The sequence below is a fragment of the Podarcis cretensis genome, assembly GCF_951804945.1.
Source record: "Podarcis cretensis genome assembly, chromosome: 12".
NCBI lineage: Eukaryota > Metazoa > Chordata > Lepidosauria > Squamata > Lacertidae > Podarcis > Podarcis cretensis.
Window position 1 is genome coordinate 27,995,976 of NC_137181.1, and position 22,492 is coordinate 28,018,467.

Genomic DNA, 22,492 nt, shown 5'->3' on the forward strand with positions numbered 1-22,492 from the left:
CACTATACCTAGAACCCTTGCAAAGGTTCCAAAAAGCAGGGGAGAAACTGAGAAGTTTCCTCCTGCCTTCGTAGCAAGTGGAGGGAAGTCTGAGGTGAAACTGATAACAGGTTAAAAATTCCTTTCCAGGTTTCATGTCTTATCTTTGCAGCATTTGAGATGGGGACCAGAGAATGCACCATATCATGTTTAAACTCAAAGAACAGGCTGTAAAGAGCAGCTGTGAAACAGCCCCCCCAAAGTCCTTTACAGCTAGTGGACCTCCAGAAGACCTATTGAGTGGGCATACATCCTGATACATCCTGAACAAAGCTTATGTGGAAGTTTGATTATATCCAGACTTTCCTGAGCATTTATTCCAATTTATTTGTGCAGTGGTTATACAACAATGAGCATTCATCATGAATTCATCCTCCCTTGTTTATACACCCTCCCATTAGTAATTTGTTCACCCCTAACACTTTCCAAATTGCAAAAAGGGCACAAAGGTGGATCTGTTATGCTAAGGTGACATAGCCTTTTAATGTACATTAAGTACCAAGTTGAATCTCCTTCAACATAGTGACACCCCTAGTTGAGGGAAACCTCCTCGCTGAGGGTTGTTTTTTTTTAAAAAAAAACAACCTAATTTGGGAAAAGTGAAATTGTAGAGGTGAAATTGTGGAAACCTTTGTCAGTTTCACAGCTTTTCTTAGCAGACTTTGCACCCAGTTTGCAGAACTTAAGTCAGATGATACACATTATCTGGGAAGTGAAACTGCTAAGGCTGGTTTAGGAGGAGACTTTCCAAAGTAAAGATGAAACTGATGGGAGTTTCAAATTCCTTGCCAATTTAATCATTACACTGAACTAGAGGTAGGCAGAAACCCTACCCATCTCACTGCTGCTCCTTGCAAACTTTGTACACAAATCCCCAAGTTTTTCAACTATGTGATGCATAGTCTATTCTGCTTTGGTCAAACTTCACTTGAAGGGCTGCGTTCAATTCTGAGGGCCAGTTTAAGAAGAGTACTCTTCATCAGGGCATCCTGGTTTTGGGAGCCATGGGCGCGTTTTGAGGCTCTATGATCTCATGCAGAGTCATATCCCAGATCCTACAGTAAAAATCTTAGAGGGTTTGCAGAACATAACTAGTAGTATATGTATCTCTTGTTCACATAAAGCATGTTCTTTTTACTTTAAAGTAAGAAATGATGACAGAAATGTCTCATTACTTCAACACAGTGGTTCCCAAACATTTTTGGGGCCATTGCCCCCTTGGTTCCATAAGCGCATCCCCAGTGGGCCCTACACTACCCGATGAAAATCTTTATTCATAATTATGATTTGCACGACCTACTATGGAAGATAATAACTCAATAAAATTCAAAACAGTAACAATTGCACATGTATTCAGAATGCAATTAAAACTATAATTAATTCAACAAAATGGATGAACTTGGTCCAGTGACATCAACTTCTAAAAGTCTGATTGTCAGTTACAGCTCCAGCACCCTCCTGACACCCCCTTGCCTCTAAGTGCCCCCTCTAGTTAATTGCACCCCCCAACCTTCACATATTCATGTGCTGGGAGATGGCTTTACCAGTTACAAAGTCTATGATACACAACATCATATTTTAAAAATCAAGGATTCCAACAAGAAAAAAAAGCCACCCTGAAACATAAAGACAAGCCAAATGCTGCAACCAAAATCTGCTTGTACTTTCAAGAATCTGATTTAGCAACAGCTTGAGTGGAGCAAATCCAAAGGTTACACCATCTGCTGGGCCTCAAATCCAAGATTAAGCTTGTAGGCCTGTCAGCCAAGAAGACACGATTAATTCTTAGCTTCATGACACAAAAAATGTTAAAGTGGGAGTATTTTTGTTTTGTTTTGTTTTGCTAACTTGACGTCCAGAAATGTTTTCCTCTTAACGTAAGTCTTCTAAGCTCTGATGGGGCTGCATGATATTTACTGCCTGTCAAAAGTGTCAGTTATATTCTTGCGGACCTTAGCACTAGCGGGAACAACACAGAAAATACTGGGATGCCCCATGGCATCGTGGCTGAAAAAAAAATTACTGTATAAAATGCCAATGACAAGGTCTTTACTTGTCTATAAGGCTCTGGGCTGAGGTGTCACCTAGCCAATTTGGTATAACTAGTTGGTGTTGCTACAGTGGCATAAGGGGGAAGGCATTTATGCAGCAGAAAAGAGCTTTAAAAGAAAAGCCATCTTCCTTTCAGCTCAATCCATAAATCAAAGCAAACAGGAGAACATGAACAAGAATTGGCAGTTGCTATTAATATGTTGATTTTCCCCCCAGTGATAACTGCACAGGGCCATATTTAAGAACGGTATATAATATTAGGCAATTAAAGAAAGCAGTCCATACTATATCTGTTGGGCAAGTAACAAAACATCCTTAACAGTGAGCAAAATGCAAGAAGGGGTGTGTTTGTTTGTATGTTTAAAGTATGGTATTGTCTTTCCTCACATGTGAGGCGGAGTGTGTGTGCCTTATTGTCTGATGAGGGGCTGGAGGTTGCATGCTTGACCCTGCAGTCCCCTCCCCGCCCCGTTATTTTGCATTCTAATGCTATACTTGCATATAGTACATCACAATTACTCTCTCTGTGGGATTGTAGGTGAAAACATTTTAAAAAGAAATAGGAAATTGAGAAAGATGGGTATATGGTTGGGAACTGTGGGATCCATGCATGAAGGTGAGGAGAGGATCAATCTCGTGATTGTGTGATTTCCTATATGTATGAGTCCAATCCAGATCCAATGTAATCTGTGGCCCGATTGCAGCTGGAATCCAATATGGGAATGACTTTCAGTTAGCCTCATATCTTAGGAATTTGTCCGTACCCACCTATCGGCGTTTATTTACCAAAGCTAGATTAAATGTATTTCCATTGGAAGTTCTAAATGGTAGGCTGAGAAGCATCCCCTACCAGAATAGGCTTTGTTTATGTTCCCAGGACGTCGATTGCATGAGCCATATCCTACTCCATTGTGGACAGTATGAGCAAGCAAGGGATCAACTGATCAAACTCTTACTAGCAAATTTGCCAGGAAAATCTGAAGCCTCCCATATTAAATACCTTCTGGAGGATAGGTCAAATGATATTACACTGACCGTGGCAAAGTTTCTTTCGGAGGTCGCAAGAAACAAAAACCATCACACTCTAGACATAACAAAATGACTACCTCGGTCTCTTTCGCCTGTTGTTTCACTGTTTTAACTGTATCTTGTTTTGAAACTGTTTTGTGGGTCAAATAAAGATATTTGATTTGATATGCATGAGTCTTGTTTATATGGTCTGCCAATCTGCACTATTAGCAAAGTACTTTTCTGCCTTTTCTGCTCTGTTTTGTTCACTCCCTACTGGACACAGCTGACACGTTGTTTACAGGTGAACTTAATGGCAACAATACCCTCAGCATTTGTTGGAGACTGGAGGGTTGTACAAACTGGCCGTCTAGCTAGATACCTCACAAGAAGCATTGCTATCAAATTTAACCCTTGCCCCCTTTTAATTTGCCTGCTTAGAATCCTTGGTACCCTTAACATTCCTTTCTTAAAGAAATCCATGTGTTGAAATCTGCAATCTTCTGATCAAAATAAAGGTTAATAGTACTTAAATGGAGTTAAACAGATTGGAAATGTGTATTCTCTGATTCACTGCAAAAACAAAAATAGGGGGAACAACAGGGAAATAGGAAGGTGACAATAGGCAGATGTAAAAATAATAACGACAAACACGCTGAAACAGATGTTCACATTGTAAGAGTATGCTGCTTCTTTCATTTGGTGTTTTATTTTAAGGATTTATAAATTTTTGCATTCTTTCTCAGTAACGTTCTCCATATACACTTCTCAAAAAGGCATCTACATCTCTCTTTCCTCTTCAGTTTATTTAATTTAGGACTTCCACCCTTTGATGAGGAGCAGCATTTGATTTTTATTTCTCCACATTTTGTTTTGGTCTGAGGAAAAAGGGAAGTAGAACTTTAAAAAGTAAAAGAGAAACTCCATGAAATTTTATCAAGCATGAAATGGCGTTTAAGCAAAACAGGCGGATTGCTGAAGCAAATGCTTCAGTTAGGAAGGAAATGCCATTGACTTTATTACAGCTGCCTAATGTTTTCCATGAACTGCAGAAAATAATTCATTGTATCTTAGTGACCTACAATAACAGCTGACTGCTTGCACTTGGTGGAAATGTGATTTGTGTCTACATTTTTTTTCTTTTTTAACTATTTCAAGTTTCAGCATTTGGGCCTGCAGAGTTTCAGGAATTCCCTTTGCATTTAGTGAGAAGACTTGGTGTGAACCATTTGGCTGAGAATTGGCCTTTGGTGAACAAGACTGTGTATTTTAATGCAACATTCTTTTTGCTGACTCGGGAATATCTTGGTGTGGTCTCGCTTTGTTGCACCTTTTGCAATGCACTGGAAATGTACCCTTTTTCTTTTGTGTACCGCCATATTGTTGTATCCTCCACTTAACTGTGCAGTATTTGTAATGCAGCATTTCTAGAAAATACACACACACACACACACACACACATGCATAATAAGTCAAAAGTATCATAGTGCACTGATATTCTGTGAAGTTCAAGTAAATACACCTAGAGTTTCTCAGTCTGGCAAACAGGTACCAAACAGAACAAGACATGCTTGACATAAGCATCATGTGAATGCAAGAAGAGCCTGCTGGATCAGGCCAATGGTCCATCTAGTCCAGTGTCCTGTTCTCACAATGGCCAACCCAGATGCCTTTGAGAAACCTCCATGAAGAACATGAATGCAACAACACTCTGCCTACCTGACTACATTATTACATGAGCACTGTTCCACAGCATTTGATATTTTCATTTACATACATCCATTCGATATAAGATGGGTTTATGAAGCAATTCTATATCCTCCCACCACGCTGACAAAGAATTCTACGAAACAGTAGTCATATCTGGAATCACTGTTCAGTGTTGGACATCATATTTGCTGAATACACAAAGCTTTACAGCTTGTCTTTCATCGTACGAAGTCTGGTACCTCGCTTCATTTAAAGATTTTCAGAGACTTTGAGACTAAAGATTTCATTTTGTACTTGTTATGGTTTGAAGGAATTCTATAAAGATTGTTTATTCCATATGTACCTGGTCATCATGTTGCCTAGACATTGCTGACGTTCTCTTTGCAACACAGGGGTTTGTTTGGTTACTACTTACTACCTGCAACTCCCAGCAACTTATATTCAGAGCCATGCTGGCTGTGATGGAGGACCTAGAACCTAGTCATGGTGCTAGAGTTATCATTGACAGCCCTGTCCTCCACTGAGTTTGATCCCCCTCTTAAAGGCACCCAAGCTGGTGGCCATCATTGCCTCCTAAGGGAGCAGGTTCCATAATTTAACTAGGTGCTGCATGAAGAAGTACAGTACTTCCTTTCATCTGTTCTGGATCTGCCAACAATCAGCTTCCATGGATGCCCACAGGTTCTAGTTATGAGAAAAGGAGAAAAACTCGGTATGTGAGGCAGCATGCACACCATACATATTGTTAGGAAGGTTGTGTGGCACACCCCCCCACCCCCAATCTCTGCCGAGCAGTAGCAAGATCCCAGGGGTTCCAGGAGCTCACCCAGGGTTGCATTTGCATTGGGAATCAAGACTCGATGGAGACTGCTGTGTTTTTTTTTTTTAAGAAGTATTGTTTACACTGGAAGCTTTCAATGGAGGAAAGTGCAGAGTTTACAGCGTTCACATCTCAACAGGGGCTTGTCCCCCTCCCAGAGCAGTGCAGCATTGGAGTTCAAGGCATCCTACACACCGTTCCTGTGCCCCTGTCCCAGCCTGTCAATATGGTTCTGCCCCGCATGGTCTCTGCTTTGAATTCTGCCCCTTCCTTTCTCCTTCCCAAGAACCTTTGCTAAGCAGGTCCTTCTCTTCCCCAAACGTCTCTGTTTTAAAAGGGACACATTTTTTGCTGTGTGACAACACACACACACACACACACACACACACACACAGCCCCGGTAATCTTGGCAACCCTCGTTTTTTTACAGATCCAAGGAATCTTTCTTTGATGTGTTGGTGACTGACCATTGTTTCTCAATGGCTTGCACTTAGCTAGCTCAGCCTGACTAGTTTGCATAGAGTAAACCCAGGAATTTCCATGTTTGGCAGAGTTCAGGAGAGTTGCTGCAGCTGCTTGTACTTTCCCTTCAATACCCCCCCCCCCCCATATTAGTAAAATTACTAACATTCACTAACTTCCTAGAATTATGAGCGCCTTTGCACCCACAGACTGTGGCACCCCAGATCTATAACAATATAAAACACATGTAAAACACAAGACCTCTGTCAAAAAATACCAGAAATTGTAGGGGTTGGGTGCTGGGAATTGTAGCTCTGTGAGGGGTAAAGTACAGTTCCCAGGATTCTTTGGGGGAAAGTCATGTGCTTTAAATGAATGCTGTGTGACCTCCATGTGCAGCAATAGTGTATATTCAATAACAAATGTAGAAAGCAACCAAATAAATGTGTACCACACGTAATAAGGGGATGACAAAAGCACTTTAAAGACACAACAGTTGTAGCACTTTTGTAAGTGCCAGAGTTCAAAATAATAAACTATATATTGGGCTGTATTTTCTTGGGTAGAGAATCACACCCTTAGGAGGGCTCACTACAATAGTATATCATTGTTTTACACTTAGCTGCTTGTTGTACATATTCACCATGTGTTACAAATTACCAGTGGTATGATGGCAATTGCTTGGAATGGGAATTTCATTTATTATGTGTCCCTGTTGGGGACTAAGCACAAAACAAGAACCCCAGAAATGCAATTGTTTTCTGCAGTCTTAAATGTATTGAGCAGAGTGGGGAACTTGTGGCCCTACAGTTGCTGCTTGACAACTCCCATGATAGAAATAATAGAATTGTAGAGTTGGAAGGGATCCTGACAACCATCTAGTCCAACCCCCCTGCAATGCAGGAATATGCAGCTGTCCCTTACGGGGATTTAACCTGTCAACCTTGGCATTATCAGCACCATGCTCTAACCCAGTGTTTCCCAACCTTGGGCCTCCAGCTGTTTTTGGACTACAACTCCCATCATCCCTAGCTAGCAAGACCAGTGGTCAGGGATGATGGGAATTGTAGTTCAAAAACAGCTGGAGGCCCAAGGTTGGGAAACACTGCGAGTCTAACCAACTAAGCTATCCAGGCTGACCCCTGACCCTTGGCTATTCTGATGGGAGCTGGAGCCCATTAACGTCCGGAGGACTGATCTGTACAATGGTTTGCAATACTTGTGGTGTTTTAAATAAATAAATATAATATAAAAACCGTATGGAGGGCCACAGGTTCCCCACTCCTAGTTAGACTAATAGGGTTCCTTTGAGTTCAGTGAGACTACTCTGATGTCTCATCTGTCCCCTGAGAAATCTCTATGTGGGACAAGAAGCTACAGTTAGAACTGGATATGGAACAACTGATTGGTTCAAAATTGGGGAAAGAGTACGACAAGGCTGTATATTGTCTCCCTGCTTATTTAACTTATATGCAGAATTCATCATGTGAAAGGCTGGACTGTATGAATCCCAAACTGGAATTAAGACTGCCGGAAGAAATATCAACAACCTCAGATATGCAGATGACACAACCTTGATGGCAAAAAGTGAGGAGGAATTAAAGAACCTTTTAATGAGGGTGAAAGAGGAGAACGCAAAATATGGTCAGAGGCTCAACATCAAAAAAACTAAGATCATGGCCACTGGTCCCATCACCTCCTGGCAAATAGAAGAGGAAGAAATGGAGGCAGTGAGAGATTTTACTTTCTTGGGTTCCATGATCACTGCAGATGGTGACAGCAGGCACAAAATTTCAAAATGCCTGCTTCTTGGGAGACTAGCAATGACAAACATAGATAGCATCTTAAAAAGCAGAGACATCACCTTGCCGATAAAGGTCCGTATTGTTAAAGCTATGGTTTTCCCAGTAGTGATGTATGGAAGTGAGAGCTGGACCATAAAGAAGGCTGATCTCCGAAGAATTGATGCTTTTGAATTATGGTGCTGGAGGAGACTCTTGAGAGTCCCATGAACTGCAAGAAGATCAAACCTATCCATTCTAAAGGAAATCAGCCCTGAGTGCTCACTGAAAGGACAGATCGTGAAGCTGAGGCTCTAATACTTTGGCCACATCATGAGAAGAGACGACTCCCTGGAAAAGACCCTGATGCTGGGAAATATTGAGGGCACAAGGAGAAGGGGACAACAGAGGATAAGATAGTTGGACAGTTTTCTCGAAGCTACCAGCATGAGTTTGACCAAACTGCGGGAAGCGGTGGAAGACAGGAGTGCCTGGCGTGCTCTGGTCCATGGGGTCACGAAGAGTCGGACACAACTAAATGACTAAACAACAACAACAACACTCTGATGTAGAAGAGCTGAAGTGTAAAAACCAAAGTAAGTAATTTTATTTACGGCCATAGGCCCATACAGGTAAAAACGACACATAAATAACAACTTGTGCACGTGGGGAAAACAGCCACTAAAACACCACTATAACAATAAAATACTATAGAATAGAATGGCATACTACGCCTTAGTTAGCTTGTAGTGCTCCTTGGCGTCGCTTTTGGGTAAGGACAGCGACCAGGAACCTTGCCACTTTCAGGGTCGTATGAGTATCCTTATCCTGCAAGAATTGGGCAAGGTGGAATTTTGGTGGGGTGCCCTCTAGTTTCTGTATGATTGATCCCAACAAATTTGCCCGTGGCACATTAAACAGGGGGCAAGTGAACATAATGTGCTGGAGCGACTCCGGTGTCTCCTTATCACATTCGCACATGGCGGGGGCTTGACCCTTTGAGAATCTATGTCTCAGGACATTGGAGGGAAAAACGTTGAACCTCGCTTTGGTGAAGGCCAGTCTATGGGCAACAGTCGAAAGGGAGGAGAGGTATGATGGAACGCAGTAAGTTAATGTGATACCAATGTTCTGAGGCGAACAAACACCTCCCCCCAGCATGTAATTTCGCTGTAGATCGATGTCATCCAGTCTTTGGCGGATCAGTCTTTGAGCAGTAATTTGGTCTAGTTTTAGGGAATCTGAAGGAGAGATTCCATAACTTAGGAGTTTGGCATGAATTCTACTAGTCCAAGGGCTAGAGAATTCATCTCGCCATAAGCATTGGACAAGGTAGTGGTTTGGTAGTCTATGCCACAATGATAACCAATAATTGAAGACTTGCTTCCACAGGCAAGTTTCTAAGGATGCGATCTTCAATTCTAGTCGCATGGCTGCGTTGCTTACGCACAGAGGGAGCATAAGGAGCCGACGTAGGAATTGATTTTGCAGTGTCTCGAGAGGAGCAAGATCTGTCCTCACAGCCCAAAGCGGGGCAGCATAAGCAAGCACGGCAACCACTTTTGCCTTGAACACCTTTAGGGCCGAGGGAACGTGCAAAGCTCCATCCGAAAAAAAGAATCGGAGGAGCGCATATGACAGAGTTTTGGCCTTGTTAAGTAGGTGTTGAGTTTGGGCTTTCCACCCCAAATTGTATTGAAAAATAACTCCTAGGTATTGAAATTTTAGAACTTGCTCTATTTTTGCTCCACCAAGCTTCCATTCGTATAATCTCCGGCTTCTGGAGAAAATCAGAATCTTGGATTTAACATGGTTGATGGTTAATTGGTTGAGTTGACAATACGTGGCAAAGATCTTCAGAGCTCTGATTAGTCCAACACGTGTATAAGATAGAATTACCGCGTCGTCCGCATATAAAAGGAGTGGGCAGCGGTAGTCCGCTAGTCTAGGCGCGTGTATACTTGAAGAAGAGTTAACTAGGGGTGCTCGCATGTCGCTGATAAATAGGTTGAATAGACAGGGAGCCAATATACATCCTTGGCGCACTCCCTTGTTTATTGGTATCGAATTTGTGAGGTCGCCTGCAGGAGTAAGTCTCACTCTGGCAAGGGTATCTTCGTGGAGCTGACTTATAAGCCATAAGAGTCTTCTATCAATGCCCTGTTTCGCAAGTTTCTCCCATAGGATATTTCTAGGAACACTGTCAAAGGCTGCCTTTAGGTTTAAGAAGGCAGCACAGAGGTAGCCCCGGGGAGGAGAGGAGTACTTCCGTGCGAGATGATAAAGAACTATCGCATGGTCGGTTGTAGAGCGTTTCGTTCTGAACCCTGCTTGTTCGTGGCCAATCTGATTAGTCTCATCTACCCATCGCAATAGTTTAGTCAGCAAGAAGCTGGCATAAATTTTCCCTATAATCGAAAGGAGGCTGATGTTACGGTAGTTTTCCGGCTCCATTGGAGAACCTTTTTTATGAATTGGTACTATAATGGCCTCCTTCCATATTTTGGGGATGAGGCCAGAAGCGTTGATTGCATCAAAGGTTTTGGCCAAGATGCCAGCCCACCATTTTGGGTGTAGTTTAATGGCTTCGGCAGGGATCAGATCGGGCCCTGGGGCTTTACCCGGTTTCAGCTGAGCTATTAGCTTGGCTATTTCGTCAGGATCGGTGGGAGGCCAAATAGGTAAGTGGGTAAACAGATGCGTCAGATGGTCAGAGGGAGCATCCGCCTGTGAGAAGCATTTCTTCAGGAACAATTCCCATGTCGGTGCAGGGATGACTGCCCTTGGGTATTTCCTCACCCTTCTGTTGATCAAAGACCAGAATTCCCTGGATCTGTGTGATTTTGAAGCAGTAATCAGAGCCTGCCAGCGATTGTATTGCCACTCACGTTTGGCAATTTTCTGCGTGCGTTTGTAAACTAGCTTGGCTTGTGCATAACTAGCTGGCAGAGTAGATGCACCGGAGGTCTTATATACATTATATATAGCACGAAGGCGCTGTCTTGCTTGTTTGCACTGAGAGTTATACCAGGGGGCGCCGCAAGAATATTCATTTCGATTTAATATTTTTGGTGGTAACCTAAAGAAGGACGTAAGATCAGTCGTAAGATGGTGGAAGCATTTCAACACTATGCTATGCTCATCTGAGGCAGAGCCTATGTTGGGATGGGGCCCAAGGATTTCTTTTTGAAAGAATTCCTGATACCTTTGAGCCTGGATCTCCGACCATTTGGTTCCTCTTACTTGGAAAGATTCGTTGGTTACCATCTGGGTCGCATGTCTATGAGCCTCTGACTGCCAGTTCAGGGAAAGCTTGGCTACAAGGGGAAGATGATCACTAGATTGTACATTCTCGATCTTAAAGGTGGAAATACACTTAAGTAGATCCCTGGAAACCAACAGGTAATCGAGGACGCTGTTTGATTTAACGCTCAGGTGGGTAAAATCCCCAGGAATATCAGGGAGGCATGTGCCATTTAAGGGGACCAGATTTAAACGGATGGCCATTTGATAGAGGAGTACTCCAGCCTCATTTGCTCTGTGGTCTTTAGAAGTTCTCCTCATGATATGTTCCAGATCATAATTATCAAGGTTTGGGGTAACCCACCATTTGGCTTTGGTCAGCGAGTCCCAGTTTGCTGCTGTGCGGGCGTTAAAATCGCCACCTATTATGGCCGGGGTATTAGGAAACTTAACATAGCATGAGAGCAAATGCCCTAACCAAATGCCCTAACCCTAACCAAATGCCCTAACCCTAACCAAAATGATTTCCAGAATGAAAAAAAAGGTGAAGTACCATCTCATTTTCTTTTGGCTCAATAAATGCTAACCATCACACTAAGTATCTTGGAAGAAGTCTTTTATCTACCCTTATATGGAATGCAGGCCAACAATGGAAAATCTCTAGATAAGGAATGCGTCATGCCACACTAAGCTTATGTAGTGCAAAGTTTAGCTTTTAAGAAGCATAATTGGCAATCCTCTTTTTTTCTCCTGCTTAATATGAAAGGAAATCACAAGACCTGTGGATTTAAGGTGGATGCATGTGAATTTAATGCCCACGAAAAGACTGTTGATTTGTGGTATGTGAATTTTTAACACTGCAAAAAGAAGCGAACGTCAACACTCCCAATTTTTTCACTTTCACATTCTTCAATGAATTATACAGGCATACAGGAATGCAAGGCTTGCTATACATGTTCAGACCATCTTGTCTTCAGTCATGTACCCAACAGTAGCCAGAATCAGATTCTTTTGAATGTAAAACACCCACCAATGACTATTATGCAATTGCATGCCTCGTTCACAGCCATATTTAGTTGTTGGCTTCTCTCCAGAAGCATTTGTGTTGAAGGTGGAGATGCCCTAAAAGAGTTTATACTAGTCGAGTTAAACAGAAGACATTTCTGTGATTCATAGACAAATAGTTAAACCCTTTCAATGAACAAATCCTATCAAGCTATTGGGCCTTGGGAGTCTTGTAGTAGCAGGTTCCATGCATCTTAAGAAACCACATTTCCCCCCATTGATATGAAGCTTCCACACCACAACAGAGAGCTATATTACCACACAATCCTAATCATGTCTACTCCGATGGAAATCCTGCTATATTCAGTGGGGCTTTCCCCCAAGTAAGTGGAGGAAGGATTGCTTCCTCAGTTTCTAGAATTAAACAAAAGCCACAATCCAAAACATAATCCAGAGTCCCTTTCAGACATTTCCCAAGCATACAGTATGTTATGTACTGAAGTTCTCACCCTGGGCCAGCAGGGGGATACTGTAGATAGTTATGCAAATGAAGAATCGAAAAGTGACGTTCAGTGATTGAATAGTTTTGTATGCAAATGAAGGATCAAAAAGTGACATTCAGTGATTGGATAGTTTTAGAATGTTGCAACAGTTACAATTGTTCTGTAGCTCTATATAAGCAGGCTGACTGAGCTCCTCAGTTAGTTCTGTTCCAGCTTACAAAATAAAGAGCTGCTTTGGAGAAATCGCTGTGTCGTCTGCTATGTCAACCCACAACTTAACACAGTAGATGTGTGGAGCTGGGTGTAGTGAGACCACTCATGCTGTCCCCATCCCTCATTCTCTGCTGACCCCACCTCAATCTTCAGCCTGCAGCCATAAGTCTGAAAGGGGGTACTCAATGCATGTACAGCTCCACCCACATAGGCACCCATTTTCAGTATTTTGGCTCTATGCAGAGAAGTCAGAGGTGAGTGGCAGCCCTGCTCATGCTCCTCCACATATTCACTCTATTTTAATTTATCTATGAAATCAGAATTCAGTTACAAATCTCTTCTGGAATGTGTCTCTGTGTGTGTCTGTGTAGGCACCAATGGTTCAACAGGGAGGGGGCCTGGAAGGGAGTTTCATAAAGTTGGGCCCACAATACTGAACACACAGCTCCTGGTGGAGAGGAGCCATGCATCCAAGCCATGGGGGACCAGCAACAGCAAGTCCTTCAAAGATCTCAGTGATTGGGCAGGGATATAAAGGAGTGAGCAGTTCTGGAGGTATCTTGGACCCACGCTGTTAAGGGTCATGTAATTTGATACAAGAACAATATGTGAAGAAAAGGTCTGAAGGGTATCTTCTTCTGGTAAACAATGCCGTTTCCTGCAATGCAATTTAGAGATGCTTATCAGTGCCCTACATCAACGTTGTTTTTCTTCCCAAACTTGCTGTGCAGGGTACCTTGTATGGATTCCCTGCATACTACAGGGGGAATGTAAGGTTCACACTCAGTTCACATGGAGTACTAGCTGGGAGACGTGGGCACTTCACCTTCCACCCTATGTGAAGCAAGAGGCAAAACCTACCTGTGAACTGCGGGCAAAGTCTCTTTCAGGAATGCTTTCCCTCCATTCTCAGTGCAGATATCTTCCATGATACTGAATGTTTCTAAGGTACCCAAGGTGTACCAGAAGACAGTGTGAAAATATCTGGATTAGACAACTTAAGGACCAACTGCTTTCTTATGTCCCTTTCCAATAAATGAGGTCTTTGGGGGAACCATTGTTAGTTGTTCCACATGTCTCATATCCACAAGGAGCCACACATCCAGTATTGTGGGCTCAATGTTGTGAAAACTCCCTTCCAGCTGAGACCAGCCAGGCCCCCTCCCTGTTGAACTTTTGGCACTTAATGAAAACTTATTTTATTTCAGCAGACATTTAAAGTTAAGTATTTCTGATTTTATGGTTATTTCTAATTGATATTTTTTTTTACTGCATTTCTTTTTTAACCACACACTGGACACCACTTGAAAATGATTAAGTTATATATAAATTGTTGAAATAAAAGGAAAGGGACAGGCTGTGGGCAAAGTAGGTAAGAATTCCTAACTAATCTTCTCAGCAACATTTGATTTTGAGTTCTTGATATCTGAATACATGCAAAATCTTCCTATAGTTCTTTGTTTGTTTTGATCAGCATGTGTGACACAGCTATCTTGGTACGAAACCATTTATGATGGATGCCAAATCCTAGCACTTGTGGATACTTATTCTTTGAGCTACTTCCTGTTCCACTTCATAGTTTGACACTGTCATTGCTGTTAAAGCTGCACCTGAACAAGATCATTACATGGGCAACAATTTTTTACTTTTTGAATGTTGTCTAGATTTCTACAACTGATTTAGGGTATTTTTGCACTGCTGAATCAGGAAATGGCATCCGTTTCTCTCCATCAGGTCAGGTTTACTGTAAACTGAATGGTGGGCATTGATAAAGGTAAGTACACGTAAATTGCATGTTGCTTCACCATTTTTCAAACTTCAGGGCTTGAACTTCCGTTTCTTGGAACTCCTGGAATGCTCAGTGGCAGGGAGGTCTCTCTTCAGAGTCCAACAGTAGTCAGCCATCATGACTGCGTCCCAGCGACCCTGATACCTGGTCTCCATCTCTTTCATGTCCTGATGGAATATCTCCCCCTGCTCGTCACTCATTGAACCTAGGTTCTCAGGAAACTGGTCCATATGTGAAAATAGGTAGTGCATCTTGACGCTCATGTTGCAGTCTAGGTTTCTGAAAGCAGTCAGCATGTTGTAGACAAGTTCTGCGTAGTTTCTGGCCTTATTGTTGCCAAGAAAGTTCTTCACTACCAGAACAAATGCCTTCCACGCTTCCAGTTCCACTTTGTTCATTGAGTTTCCGAACTCTGGATCTCTGATGAGCTGATGGATCTGAGGACTGTCAAAGATGCCAGCTTTCAACTTCTCCATGGTCAATCCTGGAAAAGCCTGGCACAAGTAAGTGAAGCAGTCACCATCCTTGTCCAGAGCCTTGGTGAACTGCTTGATTAAGCTGAGCTTGATGTGCAGCGGTGGGAAGAGTATTCTGTCTCTATCCACCAGAGGGTCGTTGATGACGTTCCTTTCTTTGCAAGGCACCAATTCCTCCTGCACAGGCCAGTCCTTCTTCGTGTAATGCTGAGCACGGTCCCTACTATCCCACATGCACAGAAAACATGGGCACTTGGTGAAGCCAGATGTTGTCCCAACAAAAAGTTCACCATCTTCAGGTCAACACAAATAAACCACTTATGCTGATCATAACCAATTTTCTCCAGCACATACTTCACCGCTTCATAGTTCTCCTTCAGTGTACTCGAGTGAGCCAGGAGGCAAACTGGTTGCCATTGTGTAGCAGAACACATTTCAGTGGTGTCTGAAATGTCAAATGCTGCTGTCAATGAACAGTCTCCAATCTTTGGGTTTGTACTGTGGCACTCCAAGCTTGAGCAGAAGCTGCGCAATATCTGCACAGTACACCAAGTCCTTCTCTTCCGAGAAAAAAAGGAGGTACTCTTGATGCCTGTCGCGGAAGAAGCTGATGCGAGCACTGTCAGAGAGGAGATTTTTTTCCTTCAATCTGGATGCCAATAGTTCGGCAGAGCCCTTTGACAAGCTGAGGTCACAAACTAGATCATTCAACTCCTTTTGGAAAAATGGATGTGGAGCATCATCTTCAAGAACCGCTTCTTCTTCTTCATGTCCTTCAACACTGGAGGCATCTTCGTCACTAATGTCAGGAAGTTCTCCAAAGATAGGCACTGGAATTTCATCACAATGAGCTACAGGACGACGTGCTGATTGAAGATCAGGATACTTGAGGCTGCTCCGGTTCTTTCTGTTGATCCCAGCCGCACCAATTTATGGAAGATTTTGAGGTTTTATGACTTCAAACTGATCCCTTTTCGACATAATCACCCAGAACTATCAGACCTGATTATTTCTTGTCATTAAAATAATCATTTCCAATCAAAACAATTATTCGACATGGCATTTTACCCCCACCAACTTCTTCTAAAATGCTCCACACAAGCGTACATGTGAACAAAAACGTAAAAAAACCACATGTGGCCATAGCTCAAAAACTTGACCTGATTAAGCAAAACCAATGTGATTTTTAAATTCAGCGCATCAGATTCATCCTAAATCAACTGAAAAAATGCAGACAACAAATTTGTTGTTGACCAGTGTTATATAGCAGTTTCTATCATCTCTACTTGGTCCCTTGTTGGTGCAAAGCACTTTCTTAGAACTGAGCTATGAGCCATCTGCTCCCTTGCCGAGAGTCTATTGCTGGCTGTTAAATTTATCCAGTACCAGTGCAGAGAAGTTTACCATACTTTGATGACAGTCAAAAGACAGGATGTTTCTGCCAAAAGGAATTTCAAAAAGTCGTGGCTTTAGAACCGCAAACTATCTCTCAGAAGGCTGCCTTTTATGTGGAGCAAAGGTTTAATGCTTAATCACCTGCCAGTGAGCATAGTATCTAAATATTGTCTACCACACCGGTATATGACAGTCCCTTATTTATATTTGGACTGTATCCATGCAGACATTCCTGGAACGGTTATAGGCAGTGGTTATTTTCTCTTTATTTCATATAAAAGACTGCTCTGTATATATATCTTGCTGGAATTTGAGCAGAAAAACGATCCCTAGAATGGTGAGACAGCTCAGCTGCAAATTGATCCTGAACCAGTTCCAGAGTTTCCACAACACTAAGCGCTGGAGCCAGGCGAGAGTCCAGAGAAGAATCTTTGCTTATGACTGGCCAGGAAGCCCAGCCGCAGCCATAAAAAAAAAAGGTAAATTAAATGCATTCCAGTGGTTGGCATCTCAGCCCATGCTTGCCAGGCACACCCACTCTGTGGCTCTGGGTACTGGCTGCAGTTCTAGAACATAGTGAGGATAAGGCCAAATAACCACTAACCATAGAAGTCAGAGCCAAGTTACCGTATATGGTCAAGTGCCAATTTGCTTGTGCTCCTGAAATATGGCATTTTACATAGGAATTGTTCTTATTTATGCAATCCAAACAACCTCTTGCAGAGATATGTTCATATTTGTCAATGCAGCATACCGTGTGTGTGTGTGTGTGTGTGTGTGTGTGTGGAGGTGGGGGGTTGATGGAAGCAAAGCTACTTGTGCAGACAAGCAGGCACACCTTATAGCACTTTAAAGGATCTATAACTTCAGTTCATGTCTTCCTCCTTTCAAAAAAAAAGACAACTCTTCGAGGAAGTTCCACACACCGGGGTCATGATCCAAATCAGTTTTCGAAAGAAATGTTTACAGAGTTTTCCTACAGTTTTCCAATGAATGCATTACTGTAATTTCTCAGAAATTCTGTATTGGAGCTATTTTCCCCACCCTTATATCTTGGAGCCCCCTTCAGTTTTGTTATGCTTCAATTTGCCCATATTCTCCTTTAAAAATAATAATGAGGGTTTTTTTTATCCTATTCTCACAAGCGCTTCCTTGCTGCTCATAGATCTGCATTGTCTGCAGATTAGATTACTTTGTTGCTCACTCTTTCACATTTAAGAAAGCTTGGGCATCACTGGACCCAGCAAAACACCTCTGGTACGGACACTGGGAAAAGATCCCACATCCAACTGCAGCATATAGCTTGGCTTACTTGTTTGAGCCATCTGTTTAAAACCTTAGCTGTCCCCATCTGTCTGTAGCTGTACACATTTAAGGGAATTATGTGAGGCTGTCCAGAGTTGTGTAACTGATGATTTACCTTGGGACAAGGAACTGTTCACAACAACTAAGGTAAGTCATAATAATAATAATAATAATAATAATAATAATAATAATTTTATTATTTATACCCCACCCATCAGGCTGGTTTTCCCCAGCCACTCTGGGCAGCTTACAGCGCATTAAAAAATTGTAAAACATTAGTCATTAAAATTTTCCCGATACAGGGTTGCCTTACCAGAAAGAAGTCGTCTCATCCATTCACGACGTGTTTGGGGTTAGTTGTTCTTTTTAAAAAAGATATAGAAATGGATATAAGAAAATGAATCCCCTCTCAAATCTGCCTGGCTAAGTGGACCTCATGATAAAGCTGGACTTGTTGATCTCAGAGGCCCCTACACCTCCAAAAAGATTGAGCATTTGGTCTAATTCAGGGGTGCCAACCTTTTTGGGCCAGGAGTCACTTTTGGAATTTTGAAAAGTGTTGGGGGCACCAGTCACAAAATAAATGTTACATGTAGCATAACACATAATGACTGCCATGGGTGTATGACATAACACAAACTTCTAAAAGAGACGAAAAAGTGACAGGAACACAAAATGGTGTGTGCATCTCTCTCTCCCCCTCCCATCTTGTGCATTGTGATTTTCTTGAGGGAATCTTTTACCAATACCTTTTGCAGGTGTCATAAGAGGCTGTTCTGGCCCCATGGGCACCAGGTTGGTGACGCTGGTCTCATATTTCCAGATGGTATTTAGGATCATCCTATATCCACTTAAGCTACTTTTTTAAAAAAAAAAGGGGGGGAAATGTGCTATAATTCTGCAAAGCATGAATACATACTTAGATTTCTTAACTATTAAGGCATGATTAATATGTGTTAAGTTATGCCAGGCATGCATTGCTAGATCAGATCAAGATCTACCAATCCAGCATTATTTGCAAAAAAAAATCTCCACAATCAGCTGACATTAGTTCTTCGCTAGAAATTGGCCAGCAAGCTAGTTGTTGACCACAGTCTCTGTTTTAATCATTCCCATTATAGGTGGCCTCAACTGGAATTTTACTTGTGTGGGTAGGTGGACAACTGCTGCCTTTAGAAAAATAAACCCCATGGAACAGAAAAATCCTACACAACCTGAGAAAGCAAGCCCAGCTCTCTGGGTAACCCCATTTTGCCTGGATGAGCCCTTTCGCTCATTATTCAAACCTTTCACAGGCTGCAAAATAGGCCAAATCACCTCTTGCCTCATGGGATGCCATAAAAATGATACTTTTGGCCATAAAGTCTTGAGCAATGGTAAGTGGAGTACAACTAAGGAGCCTCCTGCTATGCCACCAACAACAGAATAAATCCTCCATGTTTCTTTAATACCTAGCCAATGAAAGAGGAGACACATGTCCCCACAGGATTGCCACACCTGCTGTATCTAGCAGTTTGGCACAGGAGGATCCTTGCAGTTTTAACAGTGCTACCACAGGAGGCAGCGAAGGGAGCAATGCCCACACAAGGTGGCTTTCATCATATAAATATATTAAACTGACATATGTCTATATATTTAATCACCATAAAATTCATGGGGGGGGGGTTAAAAAGAATACCAGTATGCACACATACACTTGATCAAATGACCGAGAAGCAATACCAGTAAATACCAGAATACCAGTAAAATTACAGTACTTAGCCCGGGATAGTATGATGACAGCAAATGTAATCCTGTGTGTTGTGGGATGCCTATAATCTTATTCAGGAAAAAAAAAATCCCCAAACCTGGGCTGGACACCATTATGAGCAAAAAGGCCAAGATGGTAGCTATCCTACAAAATAAATAGGCATTAAGTCAGGCTTCCTCAACCTCGGGCCTCCAGATGTTTTGAGACTACAATTCCCATCATCCCTGACCACTGGTCCTGCTAGCTAGGGATCATGGGAGTTGTAGGCAAAAAACATCTGGAGAGGCGAGGTTGAGGAAGCCTGCATTAAGTAATACAAGTCTGAGGAGAAGTGAAGCTGTTGTGTACCTCTGTTGCTTAAAATTCAGGAAGGAAATTTAGGAAGATCTCCTCAAAACCAGGATTTCTTAATTTCAACCAGTTGCACCTAATGAGTGGCAGTTTCCCCTCATAACCAGTGCTACAAACTTCCAACTCAGACCAACCCTCCAGTGAGAAGCTCTCCAAAGATGTTTCTCCTGATATTCCCTCAGGCAAGGGTAAGTCCCTACAGCTGAGCCCAGCTGCATTCCTCTCATGGCTGAGATCGCTGGCAGTCCCACTAGTGAGGAAACACAGCTGTGGTAATTCCAGTCTTCAACAGAGAACATGTTAACCCTTGATTAGACTCAACACCTTGCTGAGGGGAAAAGCGACCCTTACTACTTGGCTTCTCAATAGTTTGACACCTTGTATTTATTTGCTGAAGTATTTGCCTGTCTCTTCAGATTCCTGGTGAAAGCATGTTCTTCAAAAATAGCTCTAGGCCACATGTCTGCAACAGTTCCTTCCTGCAGCGGAACAGAGCTGCAAAAGAGGACAGATTGGCTGTACCTTTAATAGTTATGCAGAAGCTGGATTTTCTGCAGGTGTACTTACACCATTGCTAAAGTTGCAGGAACCCTGTCCTCCTTGGTGTGCATCTGCCCAGCCTGTTTAGCTGTGGCCTCTTTTGCTTTCTGGGGCTTCCTGCTGTTTACAGCCAGTGCCAGATTTATGTATAAGCTAAACAAACTACAGCTTAGAACCCCACTCTCTTGGGGCCCCCCAAAAAAAATTGAAAGAAAAAAACCTGGATGTACATTTCCAAAAATAAAAAACAAATAAAATAAAACCTACATACAGCAACAGTGTTTTGTGTTGCATAGGCTCCTATAATGTAAACAATGGGCCCCGCCTGCTGGCCTGCTTGCTAAAATATCACAATTACTTTGATAAAATACATATTTTGTTATGTGCAAATGGCTTTAGATACTTATTAGGTCCATAAATTACCATATAGCATACATTCAACACAAAAAACAGTGGCAATTTGTTGTTAACAAAGGACAGCTGGACATATAAAGGGCCTCATCAAACCTAAATCCGGCCCTGGCTACAGCTGTAGATATTCAGCACAATAAGCCTACAGTTTACACACATGTAACTTGTGCACATTCAGCTTTATGTTCTTGGCAAAGAAATGAAAAGAAATTAAAAAGGGGTAGAAAAGGGTGGAGTTCTGGGGGGGGGGATGACTTTGGCAATCCCACCCGCCATTGCACCCAATGGGTTTTGACTATACACGGTTTTGGCTTTAGGTGCAATCCCTGGAACGTAACCCCAGTGTAAATTGTGGGCTTACTGTACGGTATGATGAATTGAAGCTGAAGAACTTTATTTTCTGCTGAAATCCCCAAGCCTCTCTGATCAGCACCACCTTGTGGTCCCTGGGCTTATTCACAGCAGAAGTTACTCTGAAGCAGGAACACGCTCTGTTTTTGTTTGCTATTTCTTCTGGAGTCTTCAAGTAGCTGATATATTACAGTTAAATGGCAGTACAGGATGGCCATGGTTGGCAACAGAGAATAATTTTCCAGATTCAGCACTTTGCATTATCAAAAGCAAGCTGTTTTCTTTTGAGTCAGTTTAACTTTCTTCTTTGAGTGGACATATATTCTTCTGTTCTGAGGTTATAAGATCCTCGACCTTTTCGTCGTGCAACTAGCATGAAAGGTCACATGACTGAGAATGAGTGACAGGGCCTTCTCAGCGATGGTGCTTCTTAGCCTTCCTTTTCTGTTCTCTTTCAGACGGAAACAGAATACATTTTTATTTAAGCACATCGATAATGCATAGTTCTACTGCAGTTGTAGCGATTTCAATTGCTGCTTTTTGTGTTTTTAATTCTCTGTTTTCAATATTGTATGCTTATTCTTCAATAGTCTTATTTAAGCGCTTTTCTTGGAGCCGCAAGCTCTCTTTAGACATTATAACCCAACCCCACAGGTAGCATTTTGTAAGGTTGAGCAGCGTTAAAACTGCACCCTGTCTCCATTGCCTTTTAGGACCTGGAGGGGAGAGCTTGGAGCATTGTGGAGGCCCATTGGGCAGTTTAGAACTAGGAAAATTGGGAAATAGAGTTGGGAAAACCAGTTGATGAGGGAGGTTTGAGGAAGAGACATATGATAGCTGAGGCCAAATACCCAGTTATCCTATAACTCCTTGTTGGTGAAGATTAGGAGGTTGCTGTTGACTGGGTTAGACTAAGAGGCTACTCTTTGTAAAGGTCTTCCCACAATAAGGTCACACCATCATTTTTTGTTTGCTTGTTTGGTTTTTAACCAGATAAACTATCCAAGCAGCCAGAAGTACAACTGGAGGAGCTTTGGGGTTAGAGGCAGATTGTTCCCAACAGTTGGAGCATGCTATGAGTTATTTTGGCTGGGGTGGAGGTTTACAGAATTTGGTTTAAAGTAAAAGCCATTTAGAGGATTGTGTAAGGCTCTCGAGTCTTTAGAAACTGTCACCAGGCACATTTAAGACCCCAGTGTAAATATAATAATACCCTTTTAATAAACAATATTTGTTATTAGTTCATCCTGTGGCTAGTGTTGGTGTGTATATCCCACCTAAGTCTATC